The sequence below is a fragment of the Oryctolagus cuniculus genome, chromosome 6 (assembly GCF_051225735.1).
Source record: "Oryctolagus cuniculus isolate XC-2025 breed Fujian yellow rabbit chromosome 6, ASM5122573v1, whole genome shotgun sequence".
Taxonomy (NCBI): domain Eukaryota; kingdom Metazoa; phylum Chordata; class Mammalia; order Lagomorpha; family Leporidae; genus Oryctolagus; species Oryctolagus cuniculus.
In genome coordinates, this window is record NC_142872.1 from 109,152,045 (window position 1) to 109,164,396 (window position 12,352).

Here is a 12,352-nt window from a genome sequence, read left to right on the forward strand (position 1 = left end):
ATGTTAATGTTATTCCGTATAGCTTTTGTAAGTGGAAATAAATTTTATCATACTATAATATATCTAACTACTTGTTACATTTTATCAGTTCAAGTTATGCATTTTTCTACGTCAACACCTAAAAAAGCTGGTGTTAGATTGTTCCACAGTAATAAATAAGAATTATTTAAAGAAAAATAAATCATTGGAACTGGCACCAATCATTATTACATTAATTTTGCAATTTCTATGATTTACTATCAATACTTGATTTATACAAACATCTTCATGTTCTACTTTTTGTATTTTCGTTATTGATTAATATTTATATCAGAATAAATGAAACAGTTGGAGACATAAAATGACGTCAAAATTCCATTGAAAATTTGAACAAATTCTGATGGATTATGGATTACAGCTTAGTAGATAATTATATTCGTCCTCGTTCTAGATTCTTCTTCAATTTAAAATTTCTATGTATGTAAATCCCTTTTCTCATCTTTATCAATTCTTCCACACATATTTAGATATTAAATCCACTGAAGGGCCGGCGCTGTGGCATAGTGGGTAAAGCCACCATCTGCAGTGCCAGCATGCAATATGGGTGCTGGTTCGATTCCTGGCTGCTTCATTTTCAATCCAGCTCACTGCTATGTCCTGGGAAAGCAATAGAAGTTGGTCCAGGTCATTGGGCCCCTGCACCCATGTGGGAGTCCCGAGGGAATCTCCTGGCTCTCAGCTTCAGATCGGCAAAGCTCTGGCCATTGCAACCATAGGGGAGTGAATCAGCAGATATAAAACTTCTCTCTCTCTCTCTCTCTTTCCATCTGCCTCTCTGTGGCTCTGTCATTTGAATACATGAATAAAACTTAAAAAAAAAAGACTATTGAAAGATGAGGATGAATCTTGGAATTTTAAGACAAAATATGAAACCTGTTCATGTTATGTATTCTGTTTGTGGAACTGGGATAGTATGGTTAGTCTGTCAGTTAAGACAATGGTTTGGACACCTATGTCCCATATTGCTTTGTGTTCCTAGCTCCTAACTTTGGCCTGAGTCACCTACAGGCACTGTGGGTATTTAGCGAGTAAACTAGGAGATCAAAGCTCTTCTTTGTCTATAAAATAATTAAATACAAAAAGAATTTAGGAACAAATTTGTGGATATTTCTGATAATAATCAAATGTTTTCAATAACTTTTAGATAGCCTCTTATGAGCCAGATAGTGCTTTGATCATTCTATAGATCTTTATTGTGGTTTAAAATAAATGTAACTTTTACAGCATCTGTTACCATGTATCTTTGACTATGCCAATGTAAAATATGAAGAAGGTATTGAAATTATAACTATCAAAGTGAAAAACCGTAAATGTAAACTAGCTTTTTGTGAAACTGATGCTATTATATATTATTTAATGATAGAGTTGTATTTAAAAATATGTTAATTACTCACTCAGTAAGAAACCAGTCTCATTACCCATATATTGCCACCGTAACTCTTTTCAACCTTGTGTGTTTATTTCATTGTATAGCACTTAGTGTCATAAAATAAAAAATCTTAAGTTATTGTATACCTAGAAAAGTTTTAATTTGATTTTACCTTTAATTGTTATTATCTAATAGAATTTGAAAATAAATCTACCTAATATTTTAGAGAAAAAGGTATCCTCAGAACTCAGTTTTTACTTAGTAGAGGAATAAGTTTTGGGAACTTTTCATCAGGCAACATGAAAGATTAAACAAAAAGATCACATATGTACTATCTATGCAAGGTAAGCTTCTAAGCTGCCCTTCTCACCCCATTGTGATGCTGTCACAATTTGATTTCCATGGCATTATTTCCCCTATATCTACCTGGATTTTTTCAAAAACATAGAAGAATGCAGTTAAAACTGTTCTCAAAAAACATAAAGCCAAAACAAAAAGCTTCTCTTTCAAATGCCCCATTATTTTTTCCTCTTGGCAGCAAACTCTTCAATATAATTACCATTACAAAATATCTATTTTTTCTCAGCTCATATGCCATATGAGCCCCCACTCCAATCATAATTTCACTCCTACCTTTCACTCTTATCAAGTTAACAACAACCATGACAAAGCAAAAGTAGTGGAGTAATCAACTGTGCTGTTCACCACTGTGCTGAAGTAGGCTGTGCAAGGTCCCAACTAAGCTGCCTGTCTGCTCAGCTGGGGAGGAAATGAGCTTCATACAGCTGCTAATGCTCTTGTACTCTGCGGGTACATTCCTTCAATCTACTTGTTATATGACTTCCTTCTTAAGCCTGTCACATGTCACCTGGATGCTTCTCTCACAATGGGGAACAGAGATAATGGACATATGGCTCAACTCCTGCCCTTTGGATGGACATCTCTTTGAATCTGTTCACTTTTCGGAAATATCTGCACTTTCAAACCTCCTTACCCTGTATGTTAAACTCAATGATTGACATGTTATTGACCTTTTCCTCCTGTTGCAGACTTTCTTCATTATCACATTGCTTATTCATGATACCATCTCCCAAATAAACCACTGTCCCAAATCCTCATCTCAGTCTTCAGTTGAACTAAAAAGTGTCTTTTGTATATGTATGTCCCTAATGTTTAATCACTGTATTTTGAATAATTCCAACTCCTTCATCACAGAAAGACTGCAACATCTACTAGGAAAGAGTTACTTCCTGTATTGATTTGCGAGATATTAATGCCTGATACATAGCAGTCCATATTTTTATACATGAGTGAATAAAACTAGGTTGCAAAGATATGATGAATATATCCTCAGTGTCTTATAGGTAGACATTATTGTGTTTTTTCCTAAGGCAAAACCTACTATAAATATTAATCCTTTATGAGCTTTATGATTGGCAAATATTTTCTCCCGTTCTGTTGGTTGCCTCTTCGTTTTTCTGAGTATTTGTTCTGTAGCGTAGAAGCTTCTTATGTTGACATAATCCTATTTGTCAATTTAGGTTTCGGTTGGCATGCTTCTGGGGTCTTTTCCAAGAAGTCTCCCTATGCTAATGTCTTGCAGAGCTTCCCTGATATTTTCTAGTGATTTCATGACATCAAGTCATAGATTAAGTTTCTTGGTTCATTTTGAGTAGATTTCTGTATAATGTGTAAGATAGTGATCTTATTTTCATACTTCTGCATGTGGGGATCCAATTTTATCTGCATCATTTTTTGAAGAGATAGATGGTGCTTGCTCCAGGGATTGATATTAGCTCCTTTGTTAAAGACAACTTGGTAGTAGATGTATGGATTGATTTCTGGAGTTTCTATTCTGTTCCATTTGTCTGCACATATACTTTTTGTCAGTACCAGGATGTTTTGAATAAAATTGCCCTGTAGGATGTCTTGAAACCTGTTAATGTGATGCTTCTGGCTTTGTTTTTGTTGTATAAGATTGCTTTAGCTATTTGGGCTCTCTTAGTGTTTCCACATGAATTTTAATATCATTTTTTCTAGATATGAGAAGAATGTTGTCAGTATTTTTATTTGGATTGCATTGAGTCTGTAAATTGCTTTTGGTAGTATGAATATTTTGATGCTATTAATTCTTCTGATCCATGGACATACAAGGTTTTTCCATTTTTTGTCACTCATGCTCTTTCATTCCTTAATGTTTTGTAATTGACATCATAGGGTTCTTTGACATCCTTAGTTAAATTTGTTCCAAGCTATTTAATTTTTTTGTTGCTAACATTGCGAGACTGATATTAGTTCTTTCTCAGCCATAGCATTGTGTGTTTATACAAAGGCTATTGATTTTTGTGTGTTAAATTTTTTGTCCCGTCACTTTACCAAATTCTTTTATGAGTTCCAGTAGTCTCATAGTGGAGTCTTATGGTCCCCTGTATATAGAATCATGTCATCAGCAAATAGGGATAGTTTGACTTCCTCTTTTCCAATTTGTATCTCTTTGATTTCTTTTTCTTGTGTATTAGCTCTGGCTAAATCTTCCAGGATTATATTGAATAGCAATGTTGAGAGTTTGGCATCCTTGTCTAATTCTGGAATTTAGTGTTAATGCTTCCAGTTTTCCCCCATTCAATAAGATGCTAGTTGTGGGTTTGTCACTATTGCCTTCCATGCACTGATGAAAAGAATGTGTATTCTGCAGCTGTGGGATGAAAGTTCTGCAGATATCAATTATGTCCATTTTGTCCCCAATGTTGATCAGCTCTGTTATGTGCTGACTTTCTGTCTGGTTGATCTGTCCACTGATGAAAGTGACGTGTTGAAATGCCCCTTTATTGTTGTTTTGGAGACTATGTCTCTCTTTAGATCCATTAACATTTCTTTTACATAGCCAAGCGCCCTGGCATTGGATGTATATACTTTTATTATAGTCATATCTTCCTATTGACTGAATCATTACACAGCACCCTTTGTTTCTTTTAACAGTTTTTGTGTTAAAGTCTATTTTGTCTGATATTAGGATAATACACCTGCTGGCTTCTGCTTTCCATTAACATGAAATATCTTTTACATCTTTTCACTTTCAGTGTGCACATGATTTTATTGATGAGGTGAGTTTCTTATAGGAAGTGAATAGGAATAGGTAGCTTTTACTCTTAATCTATTCAATCAGTCTGTATCTTTTAATTGGAGAAATGAGGCCATTTACTTTCAAGGTTGCTATTGGTGAGTAATGAGTTGCCCCTGCCATTTTTCCATAAATATTCCTGTTATTTGCTTAGGATTTTCTTTGTACTTTTATTCAGAGATTTTCTACTTTCACATTCTTTCATAATGATAACTATGTTTCTGGAAATAAAATAAATTTTAAAAGTGCTGATACTGATATAAGAGGTAAAGCATTTAAATTTTAGTAATAACTGTGAAATATAAACTTTGATAATATTTTATGATATTTATTATACTGCAACATACCAGCTAAAGTAATTTTTGTTACTTAATTTCCAGTGTCATGAGAAAAAATAAAATACTTTTCAAGTGATTTGAATTAGACTTTATTCATCACTAAAAATGAAGTAGTGTTCTTTATGTATTTAGCTGCAATATATTTTCATAGTGTATTTACTACTTGCTAAGGGTTTTAAACTTGTGGCCTGCACTGTGGTATAGCAGATGAAGCCATCACCTCTAGAGCCAACAGTCTTCATGGGTGCCAGTTTGAATCCTGGCTGCTCCACTTCCAGTCCAGCTCCCTGCTAATGTACCCAGGTAAGCAGTGGAAGATGGTCCAAGTGTTTGGGTCCTGCACCTAAGAAGGAAACTAGGAAGAAATTCATGGCTTCTGGCATCAGACTAGCCCAGCTCCAGCCGTTGTATCCATTTAGGGAGTAAACAAGCAAATGGAAGGTCTCTCTGTTTCTGCCTTTCTCTCTTTCTATCTCTCTCACTCTCTTTTTATCTCTCTATCTCTATGTCTATCATTTATCTTTTTCTAACTATACCTTCAAATAAATAAATAAATCTTTAAAAATATAGGTTTATTTTAAAAAGTTATAAACTTTATATAAATGGCTTCACTTGTATCAGCATCCCCAAAGGTCGCTATTGTTATTCTGTTTTTACTTACAAAAAGCAGTGATAAGTAAAATGTTTCAGGTAGCCTGTGCTCTAAGCCACTATATCACAATGTCTTCTTCTACTTATGAATTCCATTTCTCACTTTACTATTTGATTCTTAATGTTTTCCTTATAAATAAATGTTTTAAAAAAGCCATCTTTAAAAATACAAAAATAAAACATTTACACAGATTTTTTTAGTTTGGGAGGCTATGCAATGATATTTCCATCCATCTGTAACTATATTTGATCATTTTTCATTTTTTTTGTTTTCCCTCAAGAGAAGCTAAATAAGTAAGATCCACAATATCTAGTCTTGTCCCCTGTTTTCTTTCTTCAATTTACTGCTTTTTTCAAAAAAGAAAAATTTATTTTTTCTAAATTAAATTTAAACCAGTTCAAAGGGGCTTCCTACAGTACATAGGAAGCAAAATTAAAGTATATTTTGATGAAAAATATTTGAAATGCATGTATAGCTCTTTTTTTTTTTTTTTTGACAGGTAGAGTTAGACAGTGAGAGAGAGAGAGACAGACAGAGAGAAAGGTCTTCCTTTTGCCGTTGGTTCACCCCCTAAGTGGCCGCTATGGCTGGTGCGCTGCAGCCGGTGCTGTGCCGATCTGAAGCCAGGAGCCAGGTGCTTCCTCCTGGTCTCCCATGCAGGTGCTGGGCCCAAGGACCTGGGCCATCCTCCACTGCAATCCCGGGCCACAGCAGAGAGCTGGACTGGAAGAGTAGCAACTGGGACAGAATCCGGCGCCCCAACTGGTACTAGAACCCGGGGTGCCAGTGCCGCAGGCGGAGGATTAGCCTAGTGAGCCATGGCGCTGGCCCAAGCTCTTTTTATAATATGGATTCTGCACAGACTTTTTAAAGATCCCTGTGCACAGCATTTCCATGTATGCTGCACACAGGTTCTCTGAATATGAATATTTTATCATGTTTATTTCCTTTATCTTTCCTTGTGCTTTTTTCATAATTTTTCAGTGCTGTGTCTACACATGATGTCTCTTGTTTCTAAATGTTTCAGCCTGTGCTTTCTTAAAGTAAAGACATTTTATAATATAACCAAGTAGAAATATCCAAATCAGGAAAATAATACTGATATTTTATACTAATATTTGCAGACCTTATTCAGAGTTTGCTAATCAGTACAACAGTATAAAGAATCCTATGGGACATCCTAGCTCAAGCACTGCATCAAATTTCCATAATTCCTTACTCTCAATTAATCTGGAAAGGCTTTTCATTATTTTTTATAAGATACTAAGAGAGAATATAAGTCTATTTTTGTTGCATTTTAGTTTAATACTTCTTGATTAGAAAGAAACTGCATTTTCTGCACTAATGCCACACCAGTGAAGTCTTGATTTTGGTGCATTATGACAGGTGGTGCATCATGCCAATTTATCTTGTCACTGGTGATCATTGAGTTAGTGTGGCATCTGCCTGGCCCTTCTGCTGTATAGCTGCTAGTTTTCTATTTACAATTAGCTATCATTTTGGGAGATATTTTGAAACAATGTAAACAACCTAGTACTCCCTGATAGTTTTCCTAATTTTTTTTTCTTTTGTATTCCAGAATGGTACTGGGAATATTTTTATGTCCATTTTTTTACAGAATACTTGCTGTGCTACTGTCAATCCTTTATTGTTTTAAAAAAATGTGTTTATTTAATTTATTTGAAAGACACAAACAGCCAGAGAATGAGAAAGATCTTTCAAATGCTGGTTCTCTCCTTACATGACCACAACAAGCCAGAGCTGGGCTATGGCCCAACCAGGATCCAGGAACTCAATCTTGGTGTGTCATGTGTGTGGGGACTGAAGTATTTATCATTTGCTTCCTCTCATGGCTTGCATTAGCATGATGCTAGACAGTCAATGGAAGAGTTGGTATGCAAACAGTGAACTCAGTGGCATTGTAATTAAAAACTCTGCCTTCATCCCATATGGGAGCTGGTTCAAGTCCCGGCTACTCCACTCCTGATCCAGCTCCAGGCTAATGGCCTGAGAAAGCTGTGGAAGATGACCCAAGTCCTTGGGCCCCTGCACCTACGTGGGAGACCTGAAAGAAGCTCCTGGCTCTTGGCTTTGGATCAGCCCAGTTCTGGCCATTGTGGCCATTGAGGGAGTGAACCAGACAATAGAAGACCTTTCTGTGTCTCTCCCTCTCTCTGTCTGTAACTCTGCCTCGCAAATAAATAAATAAATCTTTAAAAACAACCAAACACACAAACCAAAAATGGGTGAACTCAGTTGTGGGACATGGGTGTAACTGATATCTTACCTCCTGCTCCAAACTCTCAGTAATTTTTATAATCCAAATGTGTATTCTTTAGCAGTTCTAACTTATTCGTCTTTGCAGTCTTCATGCAGGTTCCCAGTTTTTTTTTTTTTTTCATAAAGAATACTATGAAGGATACAGAAGAAGAGCTACATAGGATGAATATGAAACAAGGGTGGAAGGATTGCACGCTCTGCCTTCATGGAATCTGCCCATGTGTAGCTACAGGGGAGCTCCTTGTTTCTTTTATGGAATATTTTACTCTTTTTAAAATTGCTACTTGTTTAGAGCCCAATGATGATTTCTAAATAATCTTCCTGCACTGAAATTCATAAAACTCTGGAGACTATTCTGAAAATTCCATTATAATTAAGATCCTTTAAAGAAAAAATATCCCAATTTATAGTCATATTTGATTTAAATAAATTAATTTTTGTTCTTTTTAAATTATGATCTGCTCCTATTAGCAGTATAAGCAATCACAATAATAGTTGAGACTCCAGGGAAAAGTTAAATATAATAGTCTTTAGTCATCTTAAAATTAAAAATGCCAAAACAAATGCATCAAATCAACCACCTTGGCTACTGATTGCTGCGTTTTCTTGTGCTCAATTTATTATCAACTTACTTACAGCCAGTGCATATTTGCATATGCTTCGGTAGACTGAAATCGCATACAGTTTTGGAAGTACTCTTTAACAAAAAAGGATATGTTGGGGTCAATGTTATGGTACAACAGATTAAGCCTCTGCCTTGCAATGTGGACATCACACAGAGGAGCTGGCTTGAGCCCAAGCTGCTCTGATTCTTATCCAGCCTGGGGAAGCAGACAATGAAGACTTGGGTTCTGGCTACCCATTTGGGAGTCTAAGAGGAAGTTCCAGCTTTCTGTCTTCCGCCTGCCCACCCTGGTAGTTGTAGTCATCTGGATAAAGAATCAGTGGATGGAAAATTCTCTCTCTGTCTCTCTCTCTGTCTCTCAATCTCTCTCTCTTTCTCTCCTCCCCCTCCCTCCCTCTCTCTGTCTCTTCTTATCTCCCTATCACTCTACCTTTCAAATAAATAAGTAAATTGTTTTTAGAAAGACATGTGCATGAAGTGCTAAAGTTAATATGTATTAGTAGGAGGAAGGAAATTCATCAAATTACAAGAGCCTTGAAGGTGTAAGTTCTTTCCCTTTCACATCTCTTGAGGGACTTTTTGATAATACAACAAAAGCATCATTGCATCAGGACTGCAATATATTTTTCCCTCCTAGTCTGGAATATGATTTCCATCAGCAGAGAACTCTCACAGTGGCACCAGAATTGATGAGCCCTGAATCTAAATGTATCAATTTTGCTGTAAATTTACTCTACATTTAAGCTAATGTTAAGAGACCTGTGCTGTGGCACAGCTGGTTAAAGCCACTGCCTGCAATACCTGCATACCATGTGGTGGGCACCAGCTTGAGTCTCAGTTGCTCTGCTTCCAACCCAGCTCCCTGTTGATCTACGTGAGAAAGCAGCAGAGGATGGCCCAAGTGCTTGATGACCTGCTCCCAAATGGAAGAGCTGGAAGCAGCCTCTGGTTCTTGGCCTTGGCCTGGCAGAGGCTGATTGTTACTACCATTTCCTGACTTTTCCAAAGAAAGGGCTTCTTATAGTAAAATAGTAGCCTGCCACACCTATATCTAATGGCATTTAGATCGAGAACATAGAGAAGGCTATATTCTTTATTTATGCTAGCATCTTTACTTGGACTTTAAGATGTCAATGTCTGGCATAAGGATACAATAAGGAATATGGGGAGAGCTTTAGCAGAGCTGGACCATGCAATAGCAAATAGACAGGTGACTGGTAATGATCTAATTTACCCTTATTGTTTGATTTGGATTTTACTTGTTCTCAAAACCTATTCCTCTATGTTAAATATGTGTGTATGTTAATCCATTTTATATTATACACACAAATGCTTTTGTTCATTAACATAGATAATTGAGAATTGATATATATATTTAAAGACTCTTCTTTAAGTCCTTTGAAGTCTAATAATGAGATTAAACTATCTAGGAAATGTGTTTATCTAATAACTCGTTAAAATAGTCCTACTACAACCTTTCCTTTTGGCCTTTATGTCAAAAAAATAAATAAAATAGCATATATCCAGGCTGTCTAGTTACCAGAGAGTATAAATTCACAAGAGAACAAATGCTAAATTTACAGAGGATTGGAATTCTTTTGTTGTGCTAAATGGACTGCATCATTGATAGCAATGAACCTTAAAAGGAAATGAAGCTGAATCAAGATTGAGTAATGAAGAAACCAGGAGAGTATGGCTTCAATCCTGAACAATTAATCAATAAAGGACTAGAGCCAGAACTGAGAAGTACATTGGCTGAAGAAGAGTTTTGTGATTTATTTTAATTTGGTTGTTCACAGATGTGAGTGAACACACATTTACATGCATAATACATTTATATGTTAAGTTCATTCACCTATAGCTAAAATCTTTTAAAAATCACAGTAAACTATCCCTTTCGTGACTCTGTGTGTGTGTGTGTGTGTGTGCTGAACAGTATATTCATCTTCAGAATGTGTAGATGTTTTTGGCTACAGCAAGGCAGCTTTACTGCCATCAATTATAAGAAATGCTTTGCAGGGATTACATGTGGTAAGTAGCTTTTAGAAATATCCAATAAAAATGGATATTTTTATAAGGACAAAGAATAATTTATGGCATTAGTAAATATTCAATATGTAAGGTATTGAAAGATTGAATTATAAAAGAGATAATATGTATAACATTCCTATAAATTATAAAGTAATCTGAAACAGTCAAATTTAATTTTGTGAGGGAATTAGCACTAAAACCTAAAAGCTTTGAGAACTAGATTTGCCCTGCATTATTTGTTATGATAAATAATCAGAATTTTGTGTGTCAAATATTGCCTGATAAAAACTCAGATTCTTTCCTCTTAGTTTATTCTGCATGGGTGCTCCAGTAAGTAGATCGTTTTGTATGAATGAGTAAATCTCCTTTTAACCCTATTTCTAGCTCTTCTGTTTATGAATCAGTTTAATCTCAGACTCAGTGCCTCTTATTCATATGTGTAAAACAATATGATATTAGCTTTAAAATGATACAGATTTCAATCACAGTTACTGCTGTTGATCTGGACTTCTGTATTTTCTAACAGCATCTTTGTTGAGATAAAATTTACATATTACAAAATCTACACTTGTGTAGTCTACATTTATGTGGTATTAGTATATTCACAAGGTTGTACAAACATGAGTACCATGTAGTTCCAGAACATTTCCATCATCCCCAAAGGAAACTCTGTAACTATTAGCAAAGTTTCCCATTTTTCCCTACTCTTGGTCCTTGGAACATCATAGTCTAATTTCTGTCTTTAAGAACTTTAATGTTTTGTAGATTTTTTTATGAATTTGTTGGGATTTTCTAAATACAAGATCATATTTGTTGCTGTGGATTTGTTCTGAGAGGAGGAGCATGGTGAGTGCAAGAGGCATGGAGTCACCACACAGACACCAGGAGTAGGATGAAAGTGGGCTGGAGGCTAGCAGCCAGCAGACTCGTTTATTTCAGTTGGTGTAGCAGCTTATATAGCTGAGGCAGCCAATTCGGTCAAGGGGCGGTTTGTGCCCTAACCAATCACAGCCTATTGCCAGGCAGGCTCCATTGCTGGGTGGTTTCCAAAGCCATTCCTGAGTAAATGACACTGGCTTGCCAGCTGCCATCTTGGCATGGCCTTCTCATTCCACCACACATGTCATTTACAAAAGGAAATGACTGTTTCATCCTTTTTAATCTAAAGATTTTATTTCTATTTCTTAACTATTTTCACTGTATTGACATTTTCCCATATGTACTGCTTTATTTAAATCTGTAAGTTGTGACACACTGAATTTTTTTTTACATTCATCACAAATCATGTTTTAATTTTCTCCTACAATTTATTCTTATTCCTTTGGTTATTTTACTGTGATGCAGTTTAAATTCCACTTGTTTGTAAATTTCATGAATTTCTTTATATTATTAATTTATAATTTAATTCCATTGACACATGAAAATATAATTTTATGACTTCCATATTTTATTTTTGAGAAATTTTGATGAACTACCACATAATATATCTTGTAGAATGATCTGTTTGTGCTGAAGAGTAACATTGCTGTTTGATCTATTATGTTAAAATCTTCAGTTTTTTACCTATATTGTGTCTATTTGTTATTAGCACTTCAGTTTGTAATCTCCAAATATTATTTATTTTTCTTTTTTTCCCATTATAGCATTATTTTTACTTTTTTAAAAACTTTATTTAATAAATATAAATTTCAAAAGTACAACTTTTAGATTATAGCGGTTTTTCTCCCATAACCATCTTCCCACCTGCAAACCATCCTATCTCCAACTCCCTCTCCCATCCCATTCTTCAATAAGTTTCTTTTTTTTTAATTTTTTGACAGGCAGAGTTAGATAGTGATACAGAGAGAGAGACAGAGAGAAAGGTCTTCCTTCTGTTGGTTCACTCCCCTATTGGCCA